At 38.0% G+C, this 13,089-nt stretch overlaps 1 long non-coding RNA gene across 2 annotated transcripts; it reads right to left on the reverse strand.

Moving 5' to 3' along the window:
• Nucleotides 1–8,977: 8,977 nt before the first annotated feature.
• Nucleotides 8,978–10,870, reverse strand: Gm42405. 2 transcript variants are annotated; one of them, XR_882281.1, is made up of 3 exons: nucleotides 10,663–10,870; nucleotides 10,273–10,508; nucleotides 8,978–9,201 (listed from the first exon to the last, which is right to left on the reverse strand). It is a non-coding gene; the product is annotated as a predicted gene, 42405 (long non-coding RNA). The 2 variants fall into 2 exon arrangements; XR_882282.1 differs by lacking the exon at nucleotides 8,978–9,201 and adding an exon at nucleotides 9,547–9,581.
• Between the last annotated feature and the right edge of the window lie 2,219 nt (nucleotides 10,871–13,089).

A 13,089-nucleotide genomic window follows, 5' to 3' on the forward strand; every position in this document is an offset into this window, starting at 1 on the left:
GTAGGAAATAATCAAACTTAGAGCAGAAATCAACCAAGTGGAAACAAAAAGATCTCTTCAAGGATTCAACCAAACCAGGAGCTGGTTCTTTGAGAAAATCAACAAGTTAGATAAACCCTTAACCAGACTAAGGAGAGGGCACAGGGAAAGAATCCTAATTAACAAAATCAAAAATTAAAAGGGAGATATAACAACAGAACCTAAAGAAATCCAAAACATCATCAGATCCTACTACAAAAGGCTATATTCAACAAAACTAGAAAACCTGGATGAAATGGACAATTTCTAAGACAGATACCAGGTGACAAAGTTAAATCAGGATCAGATTAAAATCTGAACAGTCCCATTTTCCCTAAAGAAATAGAAGCACTCATTAATAGTCTCCCAAACAAAAAAACAAAAAAAAGCCCAGGACCAGATGCGGTTAGGTTCTATCAGACCTTCAAAGAAGAACTAATTCCAACTCTCCTCATACTAGTCCACAAAATAGAAACAGAAGTTACTCTACCCAATTCATTATATGAAGCCACAAATACTCTAATACCTAAACCACACAAAGATCCATCTAAGAAAGAAAACTTCAGATCAATTTTCCTTACGGATATCGATGAAAATATTCTCAATAAAATCCTCAAAAACCAAATCCAAGAACACATCAAAACGATCATCCATCAAGACCAAAAAGGCTACATCCCAGGGATGCAGGGATGGTTTAATATACGGAAAGCTATCAATGTAATCTGAAAAATATTCTAACAATTGTTCTTCAATCCCTACTCCTCTAGCCTGAAGCAGCTCTTGAAGATTGCAGACAAATGCCTGTTTAGAATTTACTAATCCCATTTTCCTCTGTCAACCCCTAGTGGAATCAGTGCCAGGTCAACACTATTGCAATTTAGCCCATATCATATCACTCCTACAGCAACACTTTAAAAAATAATCCACTACATAAACAAACTCAAAAACAAAAATCAAATGATAATATCATTAGGTGCTGAGAAAGCATTTGACAAAATCCAACAACCCTTCATGATAAAAGGCATAGAAAGATCAGGAATTGAAGGCCCATACCTAAACATGATAAAAGAAATATACAGCAAACCAGTAGCCGATATCAAACCAAATGGAGTGAAACTGGAAGCAATCCCACTAAAATCAGGGAATAGACAAGGCTGCCCACTTTCTACCTACCTATTCAATATAGTACTTGAAGTCCTAGCCAGAGCAATACTACAACAAAATGAGATCAAGGGGATAAAAATTGGAAAGAAGTCAAAATATCACTATTTGCAGATGATATGATTGTATATATAAGTGACCCTAAAAATTCCACCAGAGAATTCCTGAACCTGATAAATGGCTTCAGTACAGTATCTGGATATAAAATTAACTCAAACAAATCAGTGGCCTTTCTCTACTCAAAGGCTAAACAGGCTGAGAAAGAAATTGGTGAAACAACACCCTTCACAATAGTTACAAAAAATATAAACTACCTTGGTGTGATTCTAAGGAAGTGAAAGATCTGTATGACAAGAATTTCAAGTCCCTGACAAAAGAAATTGAAGATCTCAGAAGGAAAGATATCCCATGTTCATGGATTGGCAGGATTAATATAGAAAAATGGCAATCCTGCCAACAGAAATCTACAGATTCAATGCAATTCCCATCAAAAATCCAAATCAATTCTTCACTGAGTTAGAAAGGTCAATTTGCATATTCATCTGGATGACAAGAAAGCTAAGAGAGCAAAAACTATTCTCAAAAATAAAAGAAACTATGGTGGAATTACCATGCCTGATCTCAAGCTGTACTACAGAGCAATTTTGATAAAAACTGCATGGTACTAGTACAGCGAGAGAGGGAGATCAATGTAATAGAATTGAAGACCCAGCAATGAACTCACACACGTGTGTTCACTTGAACTTTGACAAGGGAGCTAAAACCATCCATTGGAAAAAAAGCATTTTCAACAAATGGTGCTGGCACAATGGGAGGTTATCATTTAGAAGAATGCAAATTGATCCATTCTTATCTTCTTGTACAAAGTTCAAGTCTACGTACATCAAAGAACTCCACATAAAACCAGACTGAAATTTATAGAAGACAAGTGGGTAAAAGCCTCGAAGTTATAGGCAAAAAGGAACAATTCCTGAACAGAACAGCAATGGCTTGTGCAGTAAGATCAAGAATTGACAAATGGGACCTCATAAAATTGCAAAATTTCTGTAAGGCAAAAGACACTGTCAATAAGACAAAAAAGGCCACCAACAGATTGGGAAAGGATTTTTTTCTAATCCTAAATCTGATAGGAAACTAATATCCAATATATATATATATGGAGCTCAAGAAGCTGGACCACAGAAATTCAAGTAACCCCATTAAAAATGTGGTACAGAGCTAAACAATGAATTCCCAAGTGAGGAATACTGAAGGGCTGACAAGCACCTGAAAAAATGTTCAACATCTTTAATCATCAGGGAAATGCAAATCAAAACAACCCTGAGATTCTACCTCACACCAGTCAGAATGGCTAAGTTTGAAAATTCAGGTGACAGCAGATGCTGGCAAGGATGTGAATAAAGAGGAACACTCCTCCATTGCTGGTGGCATTGCAAGCTTGTACAACCACTCTGGAAATCAGTCTGGCGGTTCCTGAGAACATTGGACATTGTATTACTTGAAGATGCAGCAATACCACTCCTGGGCATATACCCAGAAGCTGTTCCAACTGGTAAAGAGGACACATGCTCCACTATGTTCATAGCAGTCTTATTTATAATAGCCAAAAGCTGGAAACAACCCAGATGTCCCTCAACAGAGGAATGGATACAGAAAATGTGGTACATTTACACAAGGGAATACTACTCAGCTCCTGCTCCTTCGCCTGCTTGCTACGTGAGACTGAGTAACTGCTAGATCCTTGGACTTCCATTCACAGCTGCGACTGAACCATTGTTGGGAATTGGGCTGCCGACTGTAAGTCATCAATAAATTCCTTTACTATCTAGAAACTGTCCATAAGTTCTGTGACTCTAGAGAACCCTGACTAATACAGAAGTGAAGATGTTGTGAAGGCTGTTGTTTCACTAATTTCTTTATCAGCCTGTTTAGCCTTTGAGTAGAGAAAGGCCACTAATTTGTTTGAGTTAATTTTATATCCAGCTACTGTACTGAAGCCATTTATCAGGTTCAGGAATTCTCTGGTGGAATTTTTAGGGTCACCTTTCCCTTCATCTCTTCTCCATTTTTGTACTTTTACACAGGAACAATTCTGGGTCAGAAATTTTAACTTTGTTTTGGTAACCGCATTCCACTATCTGAAGCCCTGTCTATCTACTGGAGGTGGATGCTATTTAAGTTCCCTTTCCCCACTGTTGAGCATATCAATAATTCCTGAGAGTCTTAACTCCAAGGTCCATGGTACTTTCTAGAGGTCCATGGTACCTCAACCCCACCCTGAAACCTGCATATTTCCACTCATTCTTCTACCACTCTGGGCTTCTTTCCTGTCCCAACTAACTGATCCTCTTCCCATTTCTGTTCCATCTCCCCACTCACACCCAGGTTCCTCCTTCCCCCTGACTCCTATGATTATTTTCTTCACCCTCAAATGTTACTGAAGTATCCTCACTTGTGCCTTTCTGTTGTTAAATCTCTTAAGTTCAGTAGGTTGTATCCTAGGTATTCTGTACTTTTTGGCTAATATCCACTTACTCGTGAGCACATACTATGAATGTCCTTTTGGGTCTGAGATACTTAACTCATGATGATAATTTCCAGTTCTAACCATTTGCCTGAAAAACTCATGATTTCCTCATTCTTAATAGCTGAATAATATTCCATTATGTAAAGAAACCACATTTTCTGTCTCTACTCTTCTATTGAGGGACATCTGGGTTGTTTCCAGTTATTACATGTAAGGCTACTATGAACATAGTGGAGCACATGGACCTTTGGAATGTTGGGGCATATTTTGGATATATGCCCAAATTAGTCGAGCTGATTCTTCAGGTAGAACTATATTCCAATTTTCTGAAGAATAGCCAGATTGTTTCCCATAGTGGTTGTACCAACCTGCAATCCCACCAGCAGTAAGGGAGTGTTCCTCGGGTTCTACATACTCACCAGCATGTGCTGTCACATGAGCTCTTGTTCTTAGGCATTCTGTTTGGTTTAGGGTGGAATCTTAGGGTTGTTTTGATTTGCAGTCCCATATAACTAAGAACTTTGAACATTTCTTTAAGTGCAACTTTGACTCCATTCAGAAATACATCAAGACTATCATCCATGATGATCAAGTAGGCTTCATCCCAGGGATGTGGGGATGGCTCAATATATGAAAACCAATCCACATAATCCACCATATCAACAAATTGAAAGAAAATATTCACATGATCATCTCATAATATGATGAAAAGGCTTTCAAAAAAATTCACCACCCCTTCATGTCAAAAGTTTGAGATCAGGGATATAAGGCACATACATAAACATAATCAAAGCAGTATATGGAAAGCCAATCAACAACATAAAATTAAATGTAGAGAAACTTAAAACAGTTCCACTAAATTGGAGACAAGTGAATGCACCCCACTCTCTCACTATTTATTTAATATAGTATTAAACGTTCTACCCAGAGCAATAAGTTAACTGATGGAGTTCACAGAGATACAAAGTAGAAAGGAAGAGGTCAATGTATCACTATTTGCAGATGATATTATAGTAAACATAAGCAAGCTGATAAACACCTCCAGCAAAACAGCTGAATATAAAGTTATTTAGAAAATAATACATAGCCTGCCCTCCTTTGATAAATGATAAATGGGCCAACAAATAAATTAGGAAATCAACTCTTTACAATAGACACGAACAATATAAAATATCTTTGTGTAACTCTAATCAAGCATGTATAAGGACTTAAATGAGAAGAACTTCAATTCTCTGAAGAAAGAAACTGATGAACATATCAGAAATGGAAAGATCTTCAATGCTCATGGGGCAGTAGGACTAACATATTGAAAATGATCATCTGACCAAAAGCAATTTATAGATTTAATGCAATCCTTATCAAAATTCTAACACAATTCTTTCCAGACATTGAAAGAACAATTCTAAGATTCATACAGATAAAAAAACAAAAAAAAAAACAGGATAGCTAAAACAATCTTAACCAATAAAAGAACTTCCAGAGGTACCACCATACCTGTCCTTGATTTATAATACAGAGAAATAATATTCAAAGCTGCATTCTATTACTATAGGAACAAACTGGTGGATCAATTAAATTGAATGGACGATCCTGAGATGGCCCCACAAACGTATGGACATTTTCTTTTTGACAAAGAAGATAAAACAATACATGGAAAAAGGAGGCATCTTCAACAAGTATTGCTGGTCTAACTGGATGTTTGCATATAGAAGAATGCAAATAGATCCATATCTATCATGCACACACCTGAAGTCCAAATGGACCAAAGACCTCAACATAAATCATATACACTAAATTTCATAGAAGAGATAGTAGGAAATAGGTTCAACACATTGGTACAGGAAACAAGTTCCTGAACAGAACACTAATACTTCATGCTCTAAGATCAAGAACTGATAAATGGGACCTCATGAAACTGGAAAGCTTCTGTAAACCAAAGGACATAGCCCATAGTACAAATCAGCAACCTACACATTATGAAAATTTTTCACTTAACAGACATCCCATAGAGGACTAATGTACAAAATTTATCAAAAACTCAAGAAGTTAACCTCTAAAACACCAAATAACCTAGGTGAAAAATTAGGTACAGATAATTCACAGCAGAAGAATCTTGAATGGACAAGAAGCACTTAAAGGAATGTTCAATGTGCTTTGTCATTAGGGAAATGCAAATCAAAACATCTCTGAGATTCTGTCATACTATAGTCATATTGGCTAACATCACAAATTTAAGTGGTAATGCATGTTAGTTAGGATGTGGATCAAGGGGAACAAACCTCAATTGCTGGTGGAACTGCAAACTTCTGCATCAATTTTGGAAATCTATTTGGTGTTTCGTAGAAAACTGTAAATATTCTATTTAAGTTCTATTCAAGAGCCAGCTATACCACTCCTGTGCATATACCCAAAAGATATTCCACTGTCCCGAAAAGGACACTTGCTCAACCATGTCCATAGCTTTATTCATAATAGCCAGAAACTGGAAACAGCCTAGATGTCCTTCAACTGACAGATGGATAAAGAAAATGTGACACATCTACACAGTGGAGTACTATAGAGCTATTAAAAACAAACACATCATGGATTTTGTAGGAAAATAGATGGAATGGAGAATATCATCCTGAGCTAGTTAACCCAGACCCCAAAGGACATGTATGGCATGTAGTCACTTATAAGTTGAAATTAGTCTTAAAATACAGGATAAACTTGCTGTGCTCCACAGACCCAAGGAAGCTAAACAAGAAGAAAGGACAATGTGAGGATGCTTGAATCTCACTTTAAAAAATCATGGGCAGCAGATTGGCAAAATTAAGTGAGTGAGAGAAAGAATGGGTAATGACATGGCAGTGTTCAGAATCCAGTGTGGGTAGGGGCAGGGTAGATGTCTAGATGACCATGAGAAATAAGGAAAACTGAAATTTGCAGGGGTATAGAGTGTAGGGGTGTGGCATGTTGAGGATGAGACTGAGACCTGGGAAAGGGAAGGCACTCAAATATCAATGTCGATGATCTTAACTGTGACTTACAATATTGTGCTATGGAATCTGAATGGTCCACATCTTGTGTCTATGTAGGAACTCCAGTGAAGCTATCGTCACACCAACACATCTTCAAACTTTGGACCTAAATTTTATTCTGTCTATGAGAAATACATTGACAAAGGATAGAAAAAACACTAATGCAATGGCAAATCAATAACTGGCCAAACTAGTGACCCATCCCATGGGCAACAAACAATCCCTGACAGCATTAATGATACAGTGATAGGACTGCAGACAGAAGCATGTTGACCTCTAGGAGGCTCTACTCAGCAGCTGACTCAGACAGACACAGACATCCACAGCCAAATATTGAATGGAGCTTGGGTCTCTTATGGTAGAGTTGGGGAGAAAATTGAGGGCCCCAAGGGGGATAAGAGCTCCAAAGGAATACCAACACAATCAAACAACTTGGATCACTGAGGCTCTCAGATACTGAACCAGCAACCAAGGAGCATACACAGGCTGAAGCTGGAGCTCGTACACATTTGTTGCAGAGTGCAGGTCCAACATCAGTATAGATTCCATGATGTTTATTGCAAGAAAAATCAGTGATATTATCGTAGACTCAGAGGGAAGAAGAGATCATGCAAATAAATTTCTTCTCCAGTGGCAGGATGGATCATTGACATCAATTGCGAATCTTGTGTCAAAAAGGGTATTTAATTAATATGATCTGCATTGAGGGCTGCATACATGCATCAAGGAATTCACTATAGTTACTTGTGTCAGGCAGGATCTCAATAATACCTATGTATACCATCTTTTTTGCTGGTAAAATCAAGTATTATTAATATTAGTATAGCTTTCCATTGTAAGTAGGAACACACACATATCTGAGGTGGAAGTCAGAACACTCCACATGAAGTAGGTAGCAGTACTGTCCATGAACTTCAAGATAGATTCTTCTGGCAGTAGGGCTCACAGACATCACCAAGCTCTTGAGAGCAAAAACTGACTAGGGATATCAACATGGTTAACAAAGGCAGCAGGATTAAGTGACATCAAGATATTTTCCTATGCAACTGAGATCAATGATATAATCAATAGGGTCCAAACTGACAGCAAGTATCCCTCATCTTCTTGTGGCTAATGGCAGCCATCATCTGAGATGAACCATGTTGTTTGTTGCCAGGAGGTATCATTGGCATGTACACAGTTTCAGAGGACATATAAGACCATAGACAGTAATGTCCACTCTAGTGGGAGGATAGACCTTTGACATCAAATTGGTTAGAGCTGGCAGTACACATCATATACATAACATGGTGTCAGTTGGCAGAAGTGTGGATTGATGATATCAGTATATATTTTGGTGGCATTTGGAGTAGCTTGTATTAATGTTCCAAGTGGCAGCAGAGAACATGTACATCCTGGATGATCCTGGATGATCCTGGTATCAAGGATTGTGGATATACAACAATGGTATCTTTTCCCAAATTATATCAATGAAATCAATATAACATATCTTAGAACACTTCACAACATGACCTCAAGCAGCAGTATTGACCTTAAAGTTCAGAATAGACTCTGGTGGCCACAGGGCTCCTTGATATAAACAATTCCATCAGAAGCAACACAGACCATACATTTCAATATAGATGCTTGTTCCATCATTGGTTATGGATATCAAAATACTTTCTGACAGCACTTTGAATTATTGATTATAATATGGTACTCATTTGCAACAGGGGTCACTGAAATCAAGGTTGCCTGTGGTAGCATAGATCTTGGGGGAAATAAAAAATGGTTACTGTTTCCAGGTGTATCTTTGACATTAGCATAGATTCAGAACCTGGGAATAGTATTAACATAAGTGTCTTCTCCATTGCCAGGATGGATCAATGATACTGTGATCAGTTCTTCTGGTTGCAGTAAAGAGCGTATAAATTATTAAAAAAACCAGGAGGGGCTATATGCATAAATCATGGACATTTCATAGATTCCTGTGCCCCATAATATCTTGAGAGGAACAATAATCACTGTCGTGATTACTGATGTCAGTAGGCAGTCAGGTCACAGGCATGAAAATCATAACTGATTGTAACACAGTACACTTAAGTAAACATGACTTAGGCAAGAGTATTTACCAAAAATTTCAAGACAGAGTCTTCTAGCAGTAGGGATAATAGATTTTAGCAAGATCTTCAGAGGCAGCACTGTCTATAGATATGAACAGAGTTACATGCAGCAATATGGATGGCTATCATCATAATTTTACTATAGGTAGTTGGGAATCACTGATATCATCATGGTCCAAAGTGGCAGCACAAATCTCTAATATGATGTTTGCTATTGGGGGTAAGAACTGTAGATATAGTATGGTATCTGCTGACAAGTGTATCACTGATATTGAAAAGATTCAATTATGGACATAAATCTTTTCTCTGGTGGCAGGAGGGATCAATTACATCAAATATCTTCTTGCAGCAGCAAGGATATTACCCACAAGTTCTACAAAAGAAAATACATTCATGTATCAGATATATCAGCACAGTTTTCAGCAGCAGGTAAGCTCTCAGACATCAAGCTTATCCCCAATGCCAGCTCAGAACATTCACCTCAATGTATAACTTTGTACATCAATATGAACCTTGGAATTCAGTCTGTTCTCATGCAGCAAAACAGATCATTGACATTAATAGGTTCTTCCAAGGAATAGAAACTATGGATACAATCATGTTTCCTGGGTTCAGCATATAGCAGTGACAGCAACATAGGTTCAGGTTGTAAGTCACATCAGAGGCTTAAAACAAGTTTCCTATAGGAAAACACACTACTAACCTCATTGGGATCTTGGGCAGAAGTTCTGACCATGCATTTCATAATTGATGCTTTTGTCCACAGTGATCATAGACATTACCAAGATCATCAGAGTCAGCACAAGTGGTTACAAATGGTACAATGGGAGAGTAAAATCAACATATTTATCTTAGCAAATAGGACAATTGGTATCACAATCTGGTCCAAACTGTCAGTAGGTATCATTAACATCCTGGTTGCCTGTGGCATCAAAGTTCTTGGATATACCATGGCGTCTATTGCCAGGAAGAATCAGAACATCGTGATTCTTTCAGAGAGCAGGGAGAACCATGAACAGAAATCACATCTATAGTGTCAGAATGGAGCATTGACTTCAAAATTATCACAGCTAAGAGTATATATATATCTCATAAAAGCCATTCCCACAGGTGAGAGAAGCATATATCACTGACATCAGTATAGATTCCAATGACAGTTGGAATCACTCATATTAATGTGGCCCTAAATGGGAGAAAGGATCAATGACAACATTGTTGCTTGTGGTATCAAAGAGTATAGACATAGAACGATTTGTCTTCCCATGATGTATATATTAGTGAACTCATGGTCCAGAGCAGGGGCTACATGCATATATCAGGGATATCAACAGAATTTCCTGTGGCCAATAGGATCTCAGATATCAATGTGATCTCCATTGCACCTCAGATCCTGTACCTCAATATGATATCCAGTGTCAGTATGGACCATAAAATATGGAATTACCTTAAACAGCAGCAGAGATCATCCTTATGATCATGGTCTCCATCACCTTCAGTAATAGAAACAATGGAATCCATCATGATTGCTGGTCAAACCATTCATTACCCAAATCAACATAGTTTCAGGTTTCAAATACCATTCCAGGTTTCGAAAGTATCTCCAGTAGCAGCACACAGCACTTACCTCATTATGACATTAGGCAGCAATAGTGATCATGAACTTTACAATCGACTCTTTGACTAAAGGATCATAAACAGTACAGTATTCAAAGTCAGACTCTTCAAAGTCAAGACTATCTATGAATCTCAACATGTTTACCAGATGCTTTATCGATAAGTAATGTCAATACTTTTAACTTGGCAATTGGGAAGTTGGGATCTCTGATGTCATTACCTGTTCCAAAGAGGCAGTAAGAATTCCTCAGGACCTGGTTGCCAGTGGCAGCTTAGAACTGGTATATACCACCTTGTTTGATGTCAGGAAGTAGCAAGGCCATCAAAATATTTAAGAGGGCATGAATAACTATGTACAGAATCTTCTTCTCTGATGGCAGGATGGATCTTTGATGTAAAAATTGTTGCAGCTGAAAGCATACTTCTCATAAATAACAGCAGAAAAATTTAGATAACTGATATCAGTAGAGATTCTATAGGCAGTTGGAGACGCTTATATTTATGTTGCCCCATAAGTTAGCAGAGATTATTGTGATCACTGCTGCTTGAGGCCTGAAATGTCATGAATATAAAAATGGTATCTTTTGTCATTATGTGTCCTCAGTGTAACAGAATATGAAACTGAACATGACATGGAGGAACAGTATGACCTAAATTTTCACCTTATGTTCAGATGGTCTCATAGATCCTGGACATTAACAATCTCATCTGAAGCATCATGGACTGTGGGTTTAATCAAGGCCACTGATGGCAGCATAAAGGATATCATCATATTTTCTGTAGGCACTTTGAGTGAGTGACATTAATATAGTTCTCAGTGGTAGCAGAGATCACTAATGACAAGTTGGCCAATGACAGCAAGTAACAAAGGCCATACCATGGAATCTATTGCCATTTATATGTCAATGGCATTAGCATAGATTAAAAGGGAAGAAAAATTATGATCATAAACCTCTTATCAGGTGGCAATATTTATCTTGACAGCGCAATTCCAGGGGCAGTAACAACCATGTACATTACATGGTTGATAGCAGGCAGGAAGATCAACAGAATTTCTTATGGAAGATAGAATCTCAGACATCAATCTGATCTACTGTGTCACCTCAGAACACTTACCTCAATATGACCTCTACCATTAACATGAACCTTGTAAGTCAGAACGTTCTCAAACAACAGGAGAGATCATGGCCATCACCAGGTTTTTCATCAGCAATAGAAAAATAAATGGACTCCATCATTATTGCTGGTCACAGCATGCAGCACTCACATCAAGGTATTTTCAGGTTTCAGTTAGGATTACAGGCATCAAAATAGTCTCCAGTAACAGCGAACAGCACTTACCTCATTATGAACTTAGGCAGCAATAATTACCATGGACTTTACAACAGATTCTTATGGTTGATTTATCATAGACATCATGTAGCTTTTCAATGACCACACAGACTATGGGTGTCAAAATAGTTACCAGTGACAGCATGAATCAGTAATGCCAATATATTTTCCTTGGTAGTCAGGATCACAGATATCTTCAATATTGTCCAAAGTGGGAGTAGAAAACACTCCTAATCTGTTTGTCTATGGCAGCAGGGATCTCTGATATAACATAGTATCCATTGCCAGTAAGTACAAGGGACATAAAAATACTTTCAGAGGGTTTCATGCAAACAAATCTCTTTTCCAATTGCCAGGTGCATTGTTACATCAAATTGCTTATGGATGGCAAGATACTTCTGAGATTTTATACAGAAGAATAGATAACAGTCATCAGTAGTAATTCCATTTTCAGTTAATGAAAGTTATAATTTGGGCAGAAGAGTCATCAGGGACCACTGACATATTTTCTGCTAGAGGCCTGAAGTATCATGGACATACAGTGGTATCTGATGCCACTACACACACACACACACACACACACACACACACACACACACACACACACACACATATATATCATCATATCATACCTCAGAACATGTAACTCCACATGACCTAAGAGAGCATTATTGACTGAACTTCATTGAAGATTCTGACGGTCTCAGGGATTTTTCACATTTACAATCCCTTCAGGAGCAACACAGACAATGGATTTCAACATGGCTACTAGAGGCAGGATGCATGATTCACATCATCCACATTTCTGTGGCACCTGTGCATTAGTGAAGTCAACATGGTTCCAGTGTCAACTAGGATCACTGACAATAATTTTGCCATTGCCCACAATATTCTCAGACAATACCATGGGGTCTGTTGCCAGGTATATATTAGTGACATCAGCATTGATTCAGAGGGCATAAAGAAATTAGGGTCATAAAACGCTTTTCCAGGAACAAGATAGATCACTGACATCACTACCTCTTTTGGTGGTAGTAAGAATATTGTACATTTCATGGATGATAGCAGGTGCTCCATGAAAGTATCAGGGACATCAACAAAATTACCTGTGGCAGGTTGGATCTCAGGCGTCAATCTGATCTCCAGTGCTACATAAGAGCACTTACCTCAACATGACACCAAGTGTCAGTATGAATTTTGGAATTCAGTATGTTCTCTAGAAAAAGCACAGATCATAGACATCACCAAGGTTTCCATAAGCAATAAGAATTGAGTTCATCATGATTTCTGGTTGCAGAATACAACAATGACCTCA

This window comes from Mus musculus, chromosome X (assembly GCF_000001635.26).
Source record: "Mus musculus strain C57BL/6J chromosome X, GRCm38.p6 C57BL/6J".
Taxonomy (NCBI): domain Eukaryota; kingdom Metazoa; phylum Chordata; class Mammalia; order Rodentia; family Muridae; genus Mus; species Mus musculus.